This window comes from Lolium perenne, chromosome 1, assembly GCF_019359855.2.
Source record: "Lolium perenne isolate Kyuss_39 chromosome 1, Kyuss_2.0, whole genome shotgun sequence".
In the NCBI taxonomy this organism is placed as follows: domain Eukaryota; kingdom Viridiplantae; phylum Streptophyta; class Magnoliopsida; order Poales; family Poaceae; genus Lolium; species Lolium perenne.
The window spans coordinates 187,499,837-187,515,086 of NC_067244.2; the positions used below are offsets into that span (position 1 = coordinate 187,499,837).

Here is a 15,250-nt window from a genome sequence, read left to right on the forward strand (position 1 = left end):
AAATGATAAAGCAACGACACGTAAGTATATAACCATGGCGATGAACCGACGAGGATATCGTTCACAAGCTACTTATCATGTAAGCATACCAACATGAATGGTTATACGTATATGGCATTTGAATTGATGGTTACATATTGTTTTTGAGCTGTGTTACGGTGATTGGGCGGTACTACCGAGTACTACCCAGTACTACCGCCATGATTTATTCTAACCGTCCGATCTAGCCACTTAATTTTGCAATATAATTTAACGTTCGAGGGGTATTGTGGTAACTTTGCATGGCAACCGCCCCACATCGCGCGACCACACCTGTAGCTCCATCTGCCTTTCCCCCGATCCTATCCTCTACCTCATGGGCGATCCCTGCCACCGCCGATCACCGCGGCCATGGAGACCGTGTAGCCGAACCCCTGCCGCGGAGCACCTGCAGCCGTTTCCCTGCCTCTGCCGAACACCTTCCGCTGCGGCAACCCTTCCACGGAGCCCCTGCAGCGACGGCGCCCACGGCCGGACACCTCTGCCGCGCGCAGACCAGTGGCCTGCGACGGAGGTGTATTCGGAGCACCTTTAATCGTTCCCCTGCCGCCGCCGAACACCTTCCGCTGCGGCACTCCTTCCGCGGAGCCCCTGCAGCGCTGGCGCCCACGGCCGGACATCTCTGTCGCGCGCGCGGACCGCTGGCCTGCGACGGAGGCGGATTCGTAAGCCTCGTGGACGCACACTTCGGCAGGTGAAACCCCGCGCCGGCGTCGCCCCTGCACCCACCGCCACCTCCGCGCCGGTGGTCTCCACCTGACAGTGAAGAGCACCTCAATCACATCTAAGGTACACATTCCACCTAAATTGCTCGATTCTTGAGTAACAGTAAGCCCAGTTGTTTTCCAGTTGAAAGTGCTTGGTATGTACTGGATGATGATCAGTGATGGTGTACCTCCTTTCTCCTCAAAGTAAATGGAATAGCCTTGTTTAAAAAATGATTCTATCCCTGCAAGTGCAAAAATAGAAATTGCACAAGAACTTTGTAAATTGAGTTACAACTTTGACAACTTAAGAGAAGAAAGAAGAAATTTAAAACAGGAGGCACAAAAGGGAAGTGACACAGTTGCTTGATTTAAACATGAAGGCAGCAGTGCAACATAGTTGACAGTACTCGGGTAGTTTTTCATGTCATCTGTCCCATAATAGCACCATAAGGAACTTTGTTTCCCAACCATGATAGCTCACCGCTTTAGACCGTCCAGGGGCATGTGGTAGCATGTAAATCATCACACCAGGATCCGTTCCTCTCTGGATGCTAAGCACACCATTTATCAGCGCCCTTTCATAGACAGTGTAGTGCTGCACAAACATGTTTTCGGGTAAGAATAAAAGCAATCTCTAGATATAACAACAAACTGGCAGAACCTTGTTAACTAGCTGGCAGTGTTTGCGCTGCAATGTGTTTGCCTGATTTGCCACTCATTTGCCATATTGCCTGATTTGAGTTCTCCAATCTATGTCCTTTCATTATTTGAAAGTGTGACCAACACAAATTGATTGAATTTATGTTCAGATAAGGGTGATAGGCTTTTGCAAAACATCCTTCGAAAGAAGTGGACCCTCTATCTAGTCTAGAACTATAGATTTTTGTTTGTTTGCCTCCTCAGAGCCCCCTCCAAAACACCATTTTGGATTGGTCTGAGTTCTTACTGGAGTTCCGCTTCCACACATAATCCTGCATGTATTCCTTAGAGCAAGTCTAGGAGTTCTTACTGGTTAGTCTGACACATGTCTTTTCAATTCAGCAAAATCTTCCATGTTTGCACACTACAACTAACATACAGGTTTCTGCTCTACAGAAGAAGGCCTACAAAGCTAGAATGGCATAGCTTGACGAAGGCAATGCTGCAGGCGATGACATCCAGGTAATCAGTGATATAAATGATGCCAGCAAAAAGGAAGAAAGCCCTCCAGATGATGCCAACAAAAAGGAAGAAAGCCCTCCAGATGATGCCAGCAAAAAGGAAATCAGCCCTCCAAAGCCAATTGGCAGCCAAAAGCGGGAACGTGGGCGTCCAAGGAAGATTGAAATTCCTAAACCTACCTGTAAAGGATCAATATACATTAGCCAGAGATGCTGTCACTGGGCTTGCGGAGAGAACAGCCCAGCAAAAAGGAAATCTGCCCTCCAAAACCAATTGGCACTCAGGAAGTCAAATCCTAGGCCCCAACAGGTGAGCCCATACAAGGATCTATGAAGCTCACAGGGAGTGGCTGTCAAGGGTAGTTTCAGACGAGCTGCTCTTATAGCATGTGACAATTTAGAAACAGTCATATTCTTCAATTTATGGCTATACTTAACTTTTGCCATGTTCTCATATTGCTGGTGAACTTGTAATTTAAAGTTCGAACCGATCTAGAGTGTTGTTACATTCTATTTTGAGACAGCTGTTTCGGATATCTTCATTTAGATCAGAGATGTAATCTATCTGAATTTGAAGAGCACACTGATCATACTGAAGACAACTTTATCTACTCGTGTTTTATCCTGATCAAGGATCATCTAACATAGCCCTTTCAATTCATGAGTTATATAATAGCTAGGACTAAGATAAGAGAATGTAGCAGCGAGTTACACAGCCTGCTGTTCGGCAACTAACATCCTAATGCAGAATGAACACAACAGTTTAAACTTCACAGAACCACTGAAAATGGCAAAGTTCAGCATGCTATACTTTGAATACTGGACCTCCAATATGAAAAGAGAACCAAGCTAGGATAAAAAAACACAATCCTAAACATAGATAAGCACCGAGATCCAAACTATCCATTTGCTAGGAAATAATAAACAGATGCAAATAATAACTGAGCAATGATCATAAACATCAGCAAAACAACTAGTACAATTCTGAACACTGATCCTCTGAAGTCTGAAACGACTAGGGTATCGCTCTTGCCCGAGAAGCTGTCGAGTCAGAGCTTGAGCAAGTCGCGCTCGCACACTACATGGTCGTTGGCCCAGCTCGGCCGCACCACGTCCTCGAACTTGCTGGACGCCGCCTCCACCCCTTCGGCGAGGTGGGGGACGGAAAGCCGACGGGAGTGCTTTCCGCCGCCGGAGATGGAGTCAACAAGGTGCACGGCGCCTTCTAGCTTGTCACGCTGCAAGAGCCGGCGCAGAGTGCAGTGCGCCGTCCAGCTAGCCGCGCTGCACGAGGCCGCGCAGTATGTTGGCACCGCCGTCACTCCGTGCTGGGGCGCTTGGCCACGGCGTCCTCGCTCGCTCAATCGGAGATCACGCCGGCGGCGCTCGTCCGCGTCACCCTCGCTCACGCGAGCTCACACCATGCACCCCTTCGTGTCAGCGCCGAGAGCGTGGAGAAGAGGCAGAACGCCGGAGGTGGAGTCGGAGGTGGGGAGTCGCAGCATGCCGTCCTTGTCGGATCTTAGCACGAAAACGGTCTAACCCCTATTCCTCGATCCTTTTCCGTGGTGCCGCTCACAATGATCAATTTGAGGCTAGGGGTTAGGGACCTTTATATAGTGCTAATTCCGGTTTTATTTAAACCGTAATTCCGCAGATAAGTATTCCAGATATATCTGTTTAAATAAAGACTCCAGGCTAACAAACCAACTACGATCATCGTTACCCATCTAGGAGCCTTAATCTGCAATGTCCCATAAGCACACGTGTGTGAGTCACGTGTTGAATTTGAAACAAACACTCAAATTCACAGGCTTTAATCAATTCATATAGCCAACATATGAACAACCTGGCTTTCTTGATAATACTGTGCCCGGGCTTTATACATAGTATAATTCCAGTATAAATAATATACTGTGTTCCAGTGTACTAGCAAATGGCTTCCTTAAACATATTCCATTTAAGTACAACAAGCGATATTCAAATGCAATGGTAATATTCAACACAGAAATTCCAGGGAATAAATAATGTAGTATAAATGTTGCAAGCCACACTTTATAATTCCTACAGTCCTAGGCGACGAATCTCGTGCGGATCTGCACGGCATGGAATGAGGGTCGGACGCCGGCCAGCACGGTCCCGGAGTGGCGGCCGGAGAGGGCTGCCGGAGAAGGGGATTTTTTGCACAGGTTGGGGGATGTCTGAGCGAGCACGAACGGGCAGCGAAGAAGTATGCCGGTGAGGAGAGGGACGCGTTGGGAGGGGAGATAGCGCGGGCGTCGGGGCGGCGACGCGGGGAGGCGACAGGGCGGCCACCTCCACCATGGCGCGACGACATCGAGCGGCGACGCGATGAAGATCAAGTTCAGATGAGGAATGCCATCTGAACGCGAAGTTACGAAACTACCCTTCTATTAAATTAAAACAAACGAGAATTCCCAGTACTTTCCAGTACTTTCCGGTACATAATTTCTAGTACTTTTTAGTAGCACTGATTTTTCCACAGTTGGATCAACTAGCTTGAACGGCTCCTAAATTTCCCAATCACAGTAAAAGTTGTAATTGTTTTTTTTATCACCTGTGGGAAAGATAGAAAATCTTATAAGCAGCATGTAACAGTGGTTGTCTTTTTTTTTTTGATGGAACAGTGGTTGTCTTTGTTAGTGGGTCCTGTTCATGCATGATCAGGGCCGGTCTCCGTACAAATCTAATGACCCCGATACAGAGGCAATCAATCACGGATCTTCGACCATATCTGACTACTGAGACTTTGTGGATTGTTCCAGCAAGTGCCTTGATGCCGACTTGGCTGGCTGGTAGACTACACACGCTGTCAGGTTACCACACTTCATTGATGATTCTGAAAAAAAAACTGTAGCTCACATTTGGTGCCAACTGCCAATGTCTATTCATTCGTGTTGGATCCAATGTATTTTTTAATCTTTCTCTTTTGTGTTTTCAAATGCCACGAATCAAAGGCTTTTCATACTTGAGTTCAACTGCCACTGTATTATTGTAAGGCCTACCACTGGACAGAGTATCATACATCATGCATAATGTTCCTGCTACGCATGTTCACTCTAACCTACTCTTGTACCACACTCGTAACCTACATGTACTTCTTCCACACACACAAAAACATTGCTGATTTGCAAATAATGTAATGTGGATCGAAATCAAGCAAATAGACTGTACTGTTCATAAGTATGCCCTCTTTTGCTGTCAGGGAGCGGCGCAACGCAAACGGACGCTGAGCGACCGTTTGCGTCCGCCGGAAAAATGTGCCTGGTACCACCTCTAGTGGGGCGACGCAAAGCGATCGGGCCATTCGCGGCGACACAAACATGGCCCAAATATGCGCCTCGGATGCGTCTCTGCAGACGCTGCGCGGACGCGCAAAGTGTTCGCTCGCGTCTGGCGGACGTTTCGTCTGGCCCGCCTAGCAGTGACCTAGCGTCGATGCGTCTTCTCCGCCAGTACTGGCGCCGAGGCGTCGCTTCGGCAGTCTGCGGCCGCGTAAATGGCGATGCCTCGCATGGTGCGCAGCTGTCGCCTACCTCTGTGCACGAAGTAATGGCGATGCCACGCGTGCCACGGCCGTTGCCCTGCCTCCGATCTATATAAACAGGGGTGCGAGCATCTCATCTCCTCCCCACAAAACCCTAGCCGCCGCACAACCTCAACCGTAGCGCCGCTACCGCTCAGCCTCCACCAGAGCCACCAGGAGCAGCGCCGGCCTCGGCCAGGCTGCCGCGCCTCCACATCCACCTCCCCCGGCCTCGAGCTCCGACGAGGAGTTCGACGACGACGACAGCACCGACCTCCTCGACCCGGTCAGGGACGCCGAGACCCTGGCTGAAGCGGAGAAGGAAGCAGAGGAGGAGCGGGTGACCCATGCGGCGGTCGACGACGAGATGGAACAGCGCAGGGTGTCGGCCGCTGCAGCCGCAGAGGACTCTGACTCCGACATATCATGGTCTTCCGATGACCCTGATGCGCCTACCCCGGAGGAGAGGGCGACGGAGCAGAGGGCTATAGTCGAATCCTTCGAGACGCTCAAGAACGTCGCCGCCAACGGGAGGTTACGGAAGTGCTTGCTAGAGGACGCGATGGCGCACCGAGCCCTAGCGGCCGCACGGGAGACGGCGGAGAAGCAGACGAAGGAGCGACGCAACAACAGGGCCATCCCGTCAGGCAGCAAGTAGTCTAGGCTTCTAGAACTACTTTGTATAATTTCTATGCTTTCAAATGTACTACTTTCTACGCTTTCAAATATGTTGCAAATCTAAAAATGGATCGGCCCGGTGAGAGCACACCTAGACGCAAACGAACGAGCGGATAAAATATGTTCGCGGGGCGACGCAAATGAACGCTCGCGGTCACTTTTGGGCGTCCAAAATGCATCACCCCGTTGGAGATGCCCTCATACGAAGCACATGTGCATTTCTTTTCCTTCGCACGTACCCTTCTATGAACAAAGAAATATATCCCCAAAATCCTGGCCATGTCCACGAAAATTTTGAGATAACTTACATCACAGAAACGTCTCATATCAGGGCATCTCCAGCGGGGCGACGCATTTCAGACACTCAAAAGTGGTCGCGAGCGTCCGTTTGCGTCGCCCCACGGACGCCAAAATGACCGCAAGGGGCGAAATGTCCGTTTGCGTCGGGGGCTACCTCCAGCGGTCCGACGCATTTTGGACATGCAACTGTTTTTTTGTGTGCTACTTCTTTACAGTTTATAGTTGAATGATCAAGTTTTAAACGTGAAAAAGATGTACTCATGATGTCATGTTGGTCCAATCGAATAGATTATAGCATAAACAATTAACCGGATACGTCAATCGACTAGATTCAAACATATTTAACATACAAATAAGAAGAAATTTAAAAACATATAAACTAAAACTATTTTTTGGCCTTCTTGTTCGAAGGCCCTGCGTCGTCGTCGTCGTGGAAACTCCTCCGCCTCTTGCTTGTCACCTCGTCGTCGGAACTGGAGGACGACGCGCCCGTCGAGGACTTGAAACTGGAAGAAATGGCGTCTTCGTCGTCGTCGTCGGTGAACGGATGACGACGCGCCGCCCGCGCCAGCGCCCTGGACTTCTTCCTTGCCGCCGCCTTGTCGTCCTCCGCCTCCTGCGCCTCCAATCGGGCGAACTTGCTGTCGGAGTCCTCCTCCTCCTCCTGGCCCTCCTCCTCATCGTCGGCATCGCTGGCAGCGTGTAACATCCCTGTTTTGCTAAACCTAGATTAGGTTTGATTGTGCATCATTTGCATCATGTTATTTTCCTTAGAAAATATGCACAAAAGTTTGAAGTTTCAAATAGATTTCAAAATGCAAAAGAATTTGGATTCAAAATAAAACAGTTTTTAGAAAAAGAGAGAGAGCTCTCTTCCCTCTCCCTGGGCTCGGCCCAACTCTCTTTCTCTCCTTCCCTCTCTCTGGCCGCAGCCCAAAACGGCCCAAAGTGGCCCAGCTTCAGCCCAGCCAGCAGCCCACCCCCAGCCCAAGTTTTCCCCAGGGGGTTTTTCGCAAAATCGCCTTCGTCCCCGCCGTTCCAAGCAGCTCGGTGGAGAGCTGCCGGCCGCCCGATGGCCTGGCCGGCCACGATGAGCTCCGCCGCCCCCGGCGGCCTATAAGAGTTGCGCCACCGCCGCCTCTAACCCTAGCCCCCGACTTCTCCCCTCCCTGCGGTCCCCGACGCCCACGAAAACCCTAATCCTCCTTCACTGCCGGCCGGAGTCGCCGTCGATTAGCCGCCGACGAGCCCCCCCCGGCCATCTCCGACCCCTCCAACGGACTCCTGGTGAGATTCCGCGTCGCCCCATGCCCCTGGCTCACCCCCTCTCGCCCTCTAGCCCCGCCCGCGACGGGCACCTGCCCCGGCCTTCGCCGCTCCTCGCCGCCGGCCACGCTCCGGTGGCCAATAGCGGGCGGCGCCGCCACCAAACGGCTCCTCGCGTCGAGCCGCATCTACTGCCCCCGTGCACGCGTGCGATTACGGCGTGAATGCGATTACGGCGTGAATCGCCAGATTGCAACGCCATCTGCGAGCTCAAGGTCGCGCTGATGTCAGCATGATGTCAGCGTGACGCAGTAAAGCTTTTTCTTTATTTTCAGTAATTATTTTCAGTATTTCTTTAAATAGGAAGTAATATGACATGTGGGTCCCCTTGTCAGGATTTTAATAATTTCATAAATGTTTAGAAAAGAATAAAATTATGACATGTGGGTCCAAATTATTAAACTTTTATTATTTTTATATAATTTTCAGAAATTGATTTAAAATGAATTAAAATTGGGAAATTCATAACTAATTCATTTTAAATCAGAAAAATATGTATAATATATCAAAATTTTCAGAAAAATGAGATCTTTATTTTGGTAGCAAAATCATGCATTTATAAACAACTTTGAACCCTAGTTGTTTTAGAAGAACTAATCAACCCCTCTGAGGCTCCGGAACTATAAACCCTAGTCCCGTCGAACCTCAGTTAAACTGATGACGTACTAGGGTTATTTCAGTACCTAATTAACATGACATATCATCATTCTTGTATGCGCATTGCATCGATGCCATGTGTTGATTGTTCCTTTACCTTTCCGGTGTTTGCCTCTTCGCGATCGATAGAGCATGTGCCGAGACGATGAAGATCGACTGCACCGAAGGTCAATATCTGTCCACCGACGAACAAGTCAAGCATGGGATCTCCGAAGATCCATATTGGTTTGTCAGGGACAAAGGCAAGCCCTAGCCTGGTTCATATTATGATTTCGAAATGCTTTTACTTCTGGTTCCTACATATTGCATTCGATTCCAATATGCTTTATCGGCAGATATAGTTATCCTATGTGTGTTGCATTTACCATTCTTGTATCCTAAATACTCTGATCCACTGCTCCCAGCAAGACTAGGTTTGAGCTATGTGTGCATCGCTAGAGCCGATATATCGATTATGCTTAGCCATGCTTAGTTGATGAATTTTGATCCATCCGGTTGATGAATCAGAGCTGCGAATGAACCTAGTATGGAAGGATGACGTGGTAAGATCAGTGATGATAATTAAACATGCTTAAAGGCTTGGATGGGCCGCCACATGGGGATGTGGTGATTTGACTCGTTCTCGCCGATACTAGGACCTGAGGTTCTCGCCTTCGGAACCAAGACTGAGCGTACAACCACACGGGGCCCATGGGAACCCCTTGGCCCGAACTTGTCTAGTTTACCCATGAGTCAATTAGTTTGCGAGTTCCATTTGGCATTCTGCATGGCAAAGGCGTGGAAAAGGTTTTCAAAGGTGCATCATACAGGGATGTGGCTAGGGTGAAGGATGCTGGAGGCATTGAACTGGATCCCCTGCGCACAATGACCGGGACCGCCTCGGAGAATGGCTACCTACGATGAAGGAGCTCCCCAGTTAGTTTGACTCATGGAATAGGCGAAGCAAGGGAAAGGTTTTGGTCGACCACCCTCTGCCGGCACACCAAGGAAGTGTGTAACGTACGGCGCTAAGAGTCGGTCGGCGCGTGTGGGTAAAGTTGTACACCCCTGCAGGGTAAATCTTTTCGAAAAGCCGTGTCCACGGTTACGGACGACTTGGTGATGGATTCTGTGATCATAGACAACATGAACCTAATCGTAAAACTTGGAATCAACGTGTGATAAGGATCCCTTCTCAGGGTATCGAGAGGGTGCTCCTAGTTGATAGGTTCAGCTGATGATGAAGATTCGGTGGATTCAATATGATGATCAGTAGATCTAGAGATATCGCTCTCTTATCCCCTTTTGAAAATGATCTGAATAGACGAGCTTCTGCTCCCTCTTGTTTTATAAAGGAAAACTGGCTTTCTGCAAAATAAGCTCCACATAAAGCCTCGCATACCAGCTTTGCTAACAGGTTGTACTAAGTCTTGCTGAGTCCCTGTACTCAGCTTTGCATGCTTTGTTTCAGACGAAGTCGCTCCAACAGATGAAGGTTTCTAGGTCGACATCGACGAGTAGCTGATACGTCCAAAACGTATCTACTTTCCCGAACACTTTTGCTATTGTTTTGCCTCTAATTTGTGTATTTTGGATGCAACTAACACGGACTAACGCTGTTTTCAGCAGAACTGCTCTGGTGTCTCGTTTTTGTGCAGAAATCCAACTTTCGGGAAAAACCTCGGAATTTATGCAGAAGGCCCTATTTTCCCAGGAAACTAACGGAGCCAGAAGGGCAATTGAAGTGGAGGCCCGAGGGCCCCACACCATGGGGCGGCGCGGCCCAGGGGGGGCCCGCGCGGCCCTGTGGTGTGGCCCCCTCGGCCGGCCTCCGACGCCCTCCTTCGGACTATTTATCGGCCTCGACCTAAAAACGCCAGGAGAGAAGTCGAAGTCGCCAGAAACCCTCCAGAACGCCGCCACATCGCGAAACTCCGTCGCGGGAGCCGAAGTCTCCGTTTCCGGCACTCCGCCGGGACGGGGAATTGGAGGAGATCATCGCCGCCATCACCGCCAACGCCTCTACATCAACCAGCCATGTTTCCCCCATCCATGTGTGAGTAATTCCCCCGCTGTAGGCCGAAGGGGATGGTAGGGATTGGATGAGATTGGTCATGTAATAGCATAAGATTGTTAGGGCATAGTGCCTAGTGTCCGTTATTGGTACTTTGATGATATTGTTGCAACTTGTTATGCTTAATGCTTGTCACTAGGGCCCGAGTGCCATGATCTCAGATCTGAACATGTTATTGCTTCATCAAGATAATCATTGTTTATGGTCTTACCTATAAGTTGTATACACATGTCGCTGTCCGGAACCGATGGCCCCGAAGTGACAGAAATCGGGACAACCGGAGGGGATGGTAGCGATGTGAGGATCACATGTGTTCACGGAGTGTTAATGCTTTGCTCCGGTACTTTATTAAAAGGAGTACCTTAATATCCAGTAGTTTCCCTTGAGGCCCGGCTGCCACCGGCTGGTAGGACAAAAGATGTTGTGCAAGTTTCTCATTGCGAGCACGCACGACTATATATGGAACACATGCCTATTGATTGCTTTGTACTTGGACACCGTTTTATTATTATCTCGCAAATGCCCTGCTATGATTGTTACATGAGTTTCTCTCATCCATGCAACGCCCGTCATCCGTCCCCGTGCCTACGTATTTTAATCCTGCTGTTTACTAAAATCACTACTGCTTTGTCTCGTCACTCTGTTCTTTGTTATTTCACTACTGCTACTGCTATAAAACTGGTACTACTGATAAACTCTTGCGAGCAAGTCTGTTTCCAGGTGCAACTGAATTGACAACTCCGTTGTTAAGGCTTCCAAGTGTTCTTTGTCTCCCCTTGTGTCGAATCAATAAATTGGGTTTTACTTCCCTCGAAGACTGTTGCGATCCCCTATACTTGTGGGTCATCAAGACTATTTTCTCGGCGCCGTTGCCGGCGAGCATAGCTTTATTTGGAAGGTCACTAGGATTAATATTGGTCTCTGCAAATTCTCCATCATGGGTAAACCTCGCGATACTAAGATCGCCATATTACCATCCACTACAAGAAAAGGTACAATTACGAATACCTCATTGCACTTGATTCACCATCTGTGATTGATAAACTTGTTTCACCGTCACATGCTTCGCATGTGGGTACATCTGCTGAATCTGAACACTCTCATAATATTGATAATGCTTCTGCTGTGCTTGATGATAGTGGTTCATTGGGATCTTTTCTAGATGCTACAATGGCTAGGTCTAGACAAATTGAAAATACTGAAACTCCTAATGCTACTACACCTGTTAGTTCACCTGAACTTGGTTATTTTAGTGATGATCTGAGGAAGATTATGTGGAGCTTAATGATGATTTTATTGAAAAATGCAATGCTACTACTGATGCAAGAAAAATTAAAAAGTTGCTTGCAGAACATGCTGTTAGATATAAACTGTCTCCTGATCCTAAGTTTGCCACATCTCCCATAAACATTAAGGATAAAGATTATGATTTTTCTCTTGATCTATCTCATATAGCTATTGTTGAGAAAACACCCTTTTGTGGTACTGAACAAGAAAGTGTTTGTGACCACATGACTGAGTTCTCTCCTCTTAGTAGCTTGTTTTACGATGATGTTAAGATGCGTACTTACTTTGTTGCTAAAATATTTCCATTCTCATTAAAGGATGACGCTAAAACTTGGTATAATAATTTGCCACCAAATTCTATTAAAAGTCCGAAAGAATTGCTTGATGTTTTCTTCCGCAAATACTTTCCTGCTAGTGCTCAACATATTGCTTTGCAGAGAATTTATAATTTTAATCGGAAGATGAAGAGAAATTGCACGAGGCTTGGTCGAGATTCTGCTCTCTTATTAGAGCTCGGCCTGAGCATGATCGGAAAAGCATGATTTACTTGATATATTTTATAGTGGACTAACCATTGAGTCTAGGGCATACCTGGATAGTTGTGCTGGTTGTGTTTTCAGGAAAAGAACTCCGGATGACGCTGAAGAATTATTGGCTAAAATAAGCCGGAATCATGATGAATGGACTACGCCCGAACCAACTCCAACTCCAATATTGAAGAAGAGGGGTTTAATTGAATTGAATGATGAAGATATGAGGGAAGCCAAGAAGTCTCTCAAGGAGAAAGGTATTAAATCTGAAGATGTGAAGAATCTACCTCCTATTGAAGATATATGTGAGATAATTCCCCCTTCATCCATGATTGAGGTAAATTCCCTTCAACGCTTTACTAGGGAGGATATTCCGTATTCAAAGCCTCCTGCACAATGCTTAGATGAGTTTGATAATTATATTGTTAAGCAAGAAAATTTTAATATGAGAGTAGAGAATCATTTAATGGAAAATTCTCAAGCTATTAGTGAATTGCATGATATTGTGGAGAGAACCTCCAATGATGTTAAGATGCTTGTTAAACATTTTCAAATGATTCAAACTCAAATTGATCAACTCACTAAAGTGCAAAATGACTTGTTAGGGAATAATTCTAAAGAGAAACATGCTTATGAAGTAACAACTAGAGGTGGTGTCTCTACCCAGGATCCTCTATATCCTGAAGGGCATCCCAAAAGAATTGAACAAGATTCTCAACGCATTGAACCTAGTGCTCATTCTAGGAAGAAAAAGAAGAAGAAACATAAAAATGTTGTAGAATCCTCTGAACCTGTTAATGATCCTAATAGTATTTCTATTTCTGATGCTGAAACAGAAAGTGGTAATGAACATGATAATGCTCATGATAAGAATGATACTCCTCATAAAGAAGAGGTTGAAGAAGAACCTGAAAAGCATGCTAAAAATAAAAAGTACACTAAAGAAGACTTTATTGCTGAGAAACATGGTAATGAAAGAGAACCTTGGGTGCAAAAGCAAATGCCTTTTCCTGCTAAGAAACTAAAATCAAAGGAAGAAGAACACTATAATAAATTTTGCGATTGGATGAAACCTTTATTCTTGCAAATCCCTTTGACTGATGCGATTAAATTGCCTCCTTATTCAAAGTATATGAAAGATATTGTTACTAACAAAAGGAAAATCCCCAATGAGGAAATTTCCACTATGCTTGCTAATTACTCTTTCAATGGCAAAATTCCAAAGAAGTTGGGCGACAGGTATACCTACTATTCCTTGTTCTATCAAGAATAATTATGTTAAAACTGCTCTATGTGACTTGGGAGCCGGTGTTAGTGTTATGCCTTTTTCTCTTTACAAGAGACTTTACTTAGATAAGTTGATACCTACCGATATATCTTTGCAAATGGCTGATAAATCTACTGCTATTCCTGTTGGTATATGTGAAAATGTTCTGTTCAAGTTACTACTAACTCGCTTGATATTAACTGATTTTGTTGTGTTGGAAATGCCTGAAGATGATAATATGTCTATTATTCTTGGGAGACCTTTTCTTAACACCGCAGGGGCTGTTATTGATTGCAATAAAGGAAAGGTTACTTTCAATGTTGATGATAGGGAGCATACCGTTTATTTTCCCAAGAGGATCGAGAAAGCGTGTGGAGTTAATACTATTTCTAATGTGAGAACTATCAAAGTGGGAACTATTGATTGTCCTATATATGAGCCTAAGGAAGAATATCAAACTCTCGTGATTGGATCCATATCAATACAATTCAAGGTAACATGATTGATTTGAGGTTTATTTCTTCTTATGCTATGTAAAATTTATTTGGTGACAAGACTTGATCAACCTTGTTAACGGATACTTTTTATATGCATAGAAAGGTAAACAACATATCTTTCTTCCTCCACTTGCTCTAGTTGCTGTAGCATTTTTAATTTGCAAAGTTCTTGAGTTATTCGAAGATTTCAAAATTTTTTCCTGGCCAGTAATAATAAACTAAATACCCAGAAATGTGCGTTTTTCAAAGTTTTCAAAAATTCACAAAAATTATACCGTTGGTCCTATTTTTCCACGAGGCACCTGGGAGCACCAGAGGATGACCTGTGGGGCACAAGAGGGCGCCAGACCACAGGCCGGCGCGGCCAAGGAGGTGGCCGCGCCACCATGTGGTGTGGGTCCCCCTCTGCCCCACTTTGCCATCTCTTCCTCCCAGACTCTTCTCTCTCCCGAAAAAATCGACACCAAGTTCCTCTCACTCGCGTTTTTGCTCCAGAGCTCCAGATTTTTCGATCTCTTTGCTCAGCCCAGATTTACGTCTGACATTTGGCACATTTGCTCTTCGGTATGTGACTCCTCCACCCATCCAAGTAGAATTTCGTTTGGTTGAGTATATCTTGAATATTTTGCTGCTGTAGGTAACATGTTTAGTGAGCTTGCATGCTTGTTCTAAGTGGTAGAAACTAGTTTTGATGCATGATTAGTACTCTAGCAAGTTCCTATGGTAGTTTCCCTCAATTATATGTCACCAAACCAAATTTTTATGTCATTTGTTGAAAATTTCAGAGAAGCTATGAAGAAGTTTAGCTTTGGGGAGTTGTTCAAGAAGGGGACAACCAGCACCGGGAGGCCTTCTAGGGCCGCCACCCGGATTAGGCAATCATACAATGAAGACATCCTCGCGCCTAGTTTCGCGCACGAAGAGGACCACGGTCCCCCTAATGCTTCTACTTTTCCATGTTATGATTTTCTAAGGAATGCAGGGATACTGGAGGATTTCTTAACCCTTGTCAACAGGGCAGGGTTAACCACTTATATGGGCGATGAAAGGGAGCAATACTACTTGCTCACCAAAATCTTCGTCGAGAGTTTCCAGTTCAACAACAAACACTATGAGCCAACAGTTGCGTTCAGGATTTATGGTAAAACTGTGACTATGCCATTGAAGGATTTTTGTTGTGCCCTGGATATTGCCCCTGTAGG

General features: G+C 46.4%; 1 long non-coding RNA gene across 1 annotated transcript; it reads right to left on the reverse strand.

Annotated features, from left to right (window-relative positions):
- Positions 1-1,093: 1,093 nt before the first annotated feature.
- On the reverse strand, positions 1,094-3,601 carry LOC139831132 (uncharacterized). Its single transcript, XR_011745783.1, has 2 exons — positions 2,732-3,601; positions 1,094-1,489 (listed from the first exon to the last, which is right to left on the reverse strand). It is a non-coding gene; the product is annotated as an uncharacterized lncRNA (long non-coding RNA).
- Between the last annotated feature and the right edge of the window lie 11,649 nt (positions 3,602-15,250).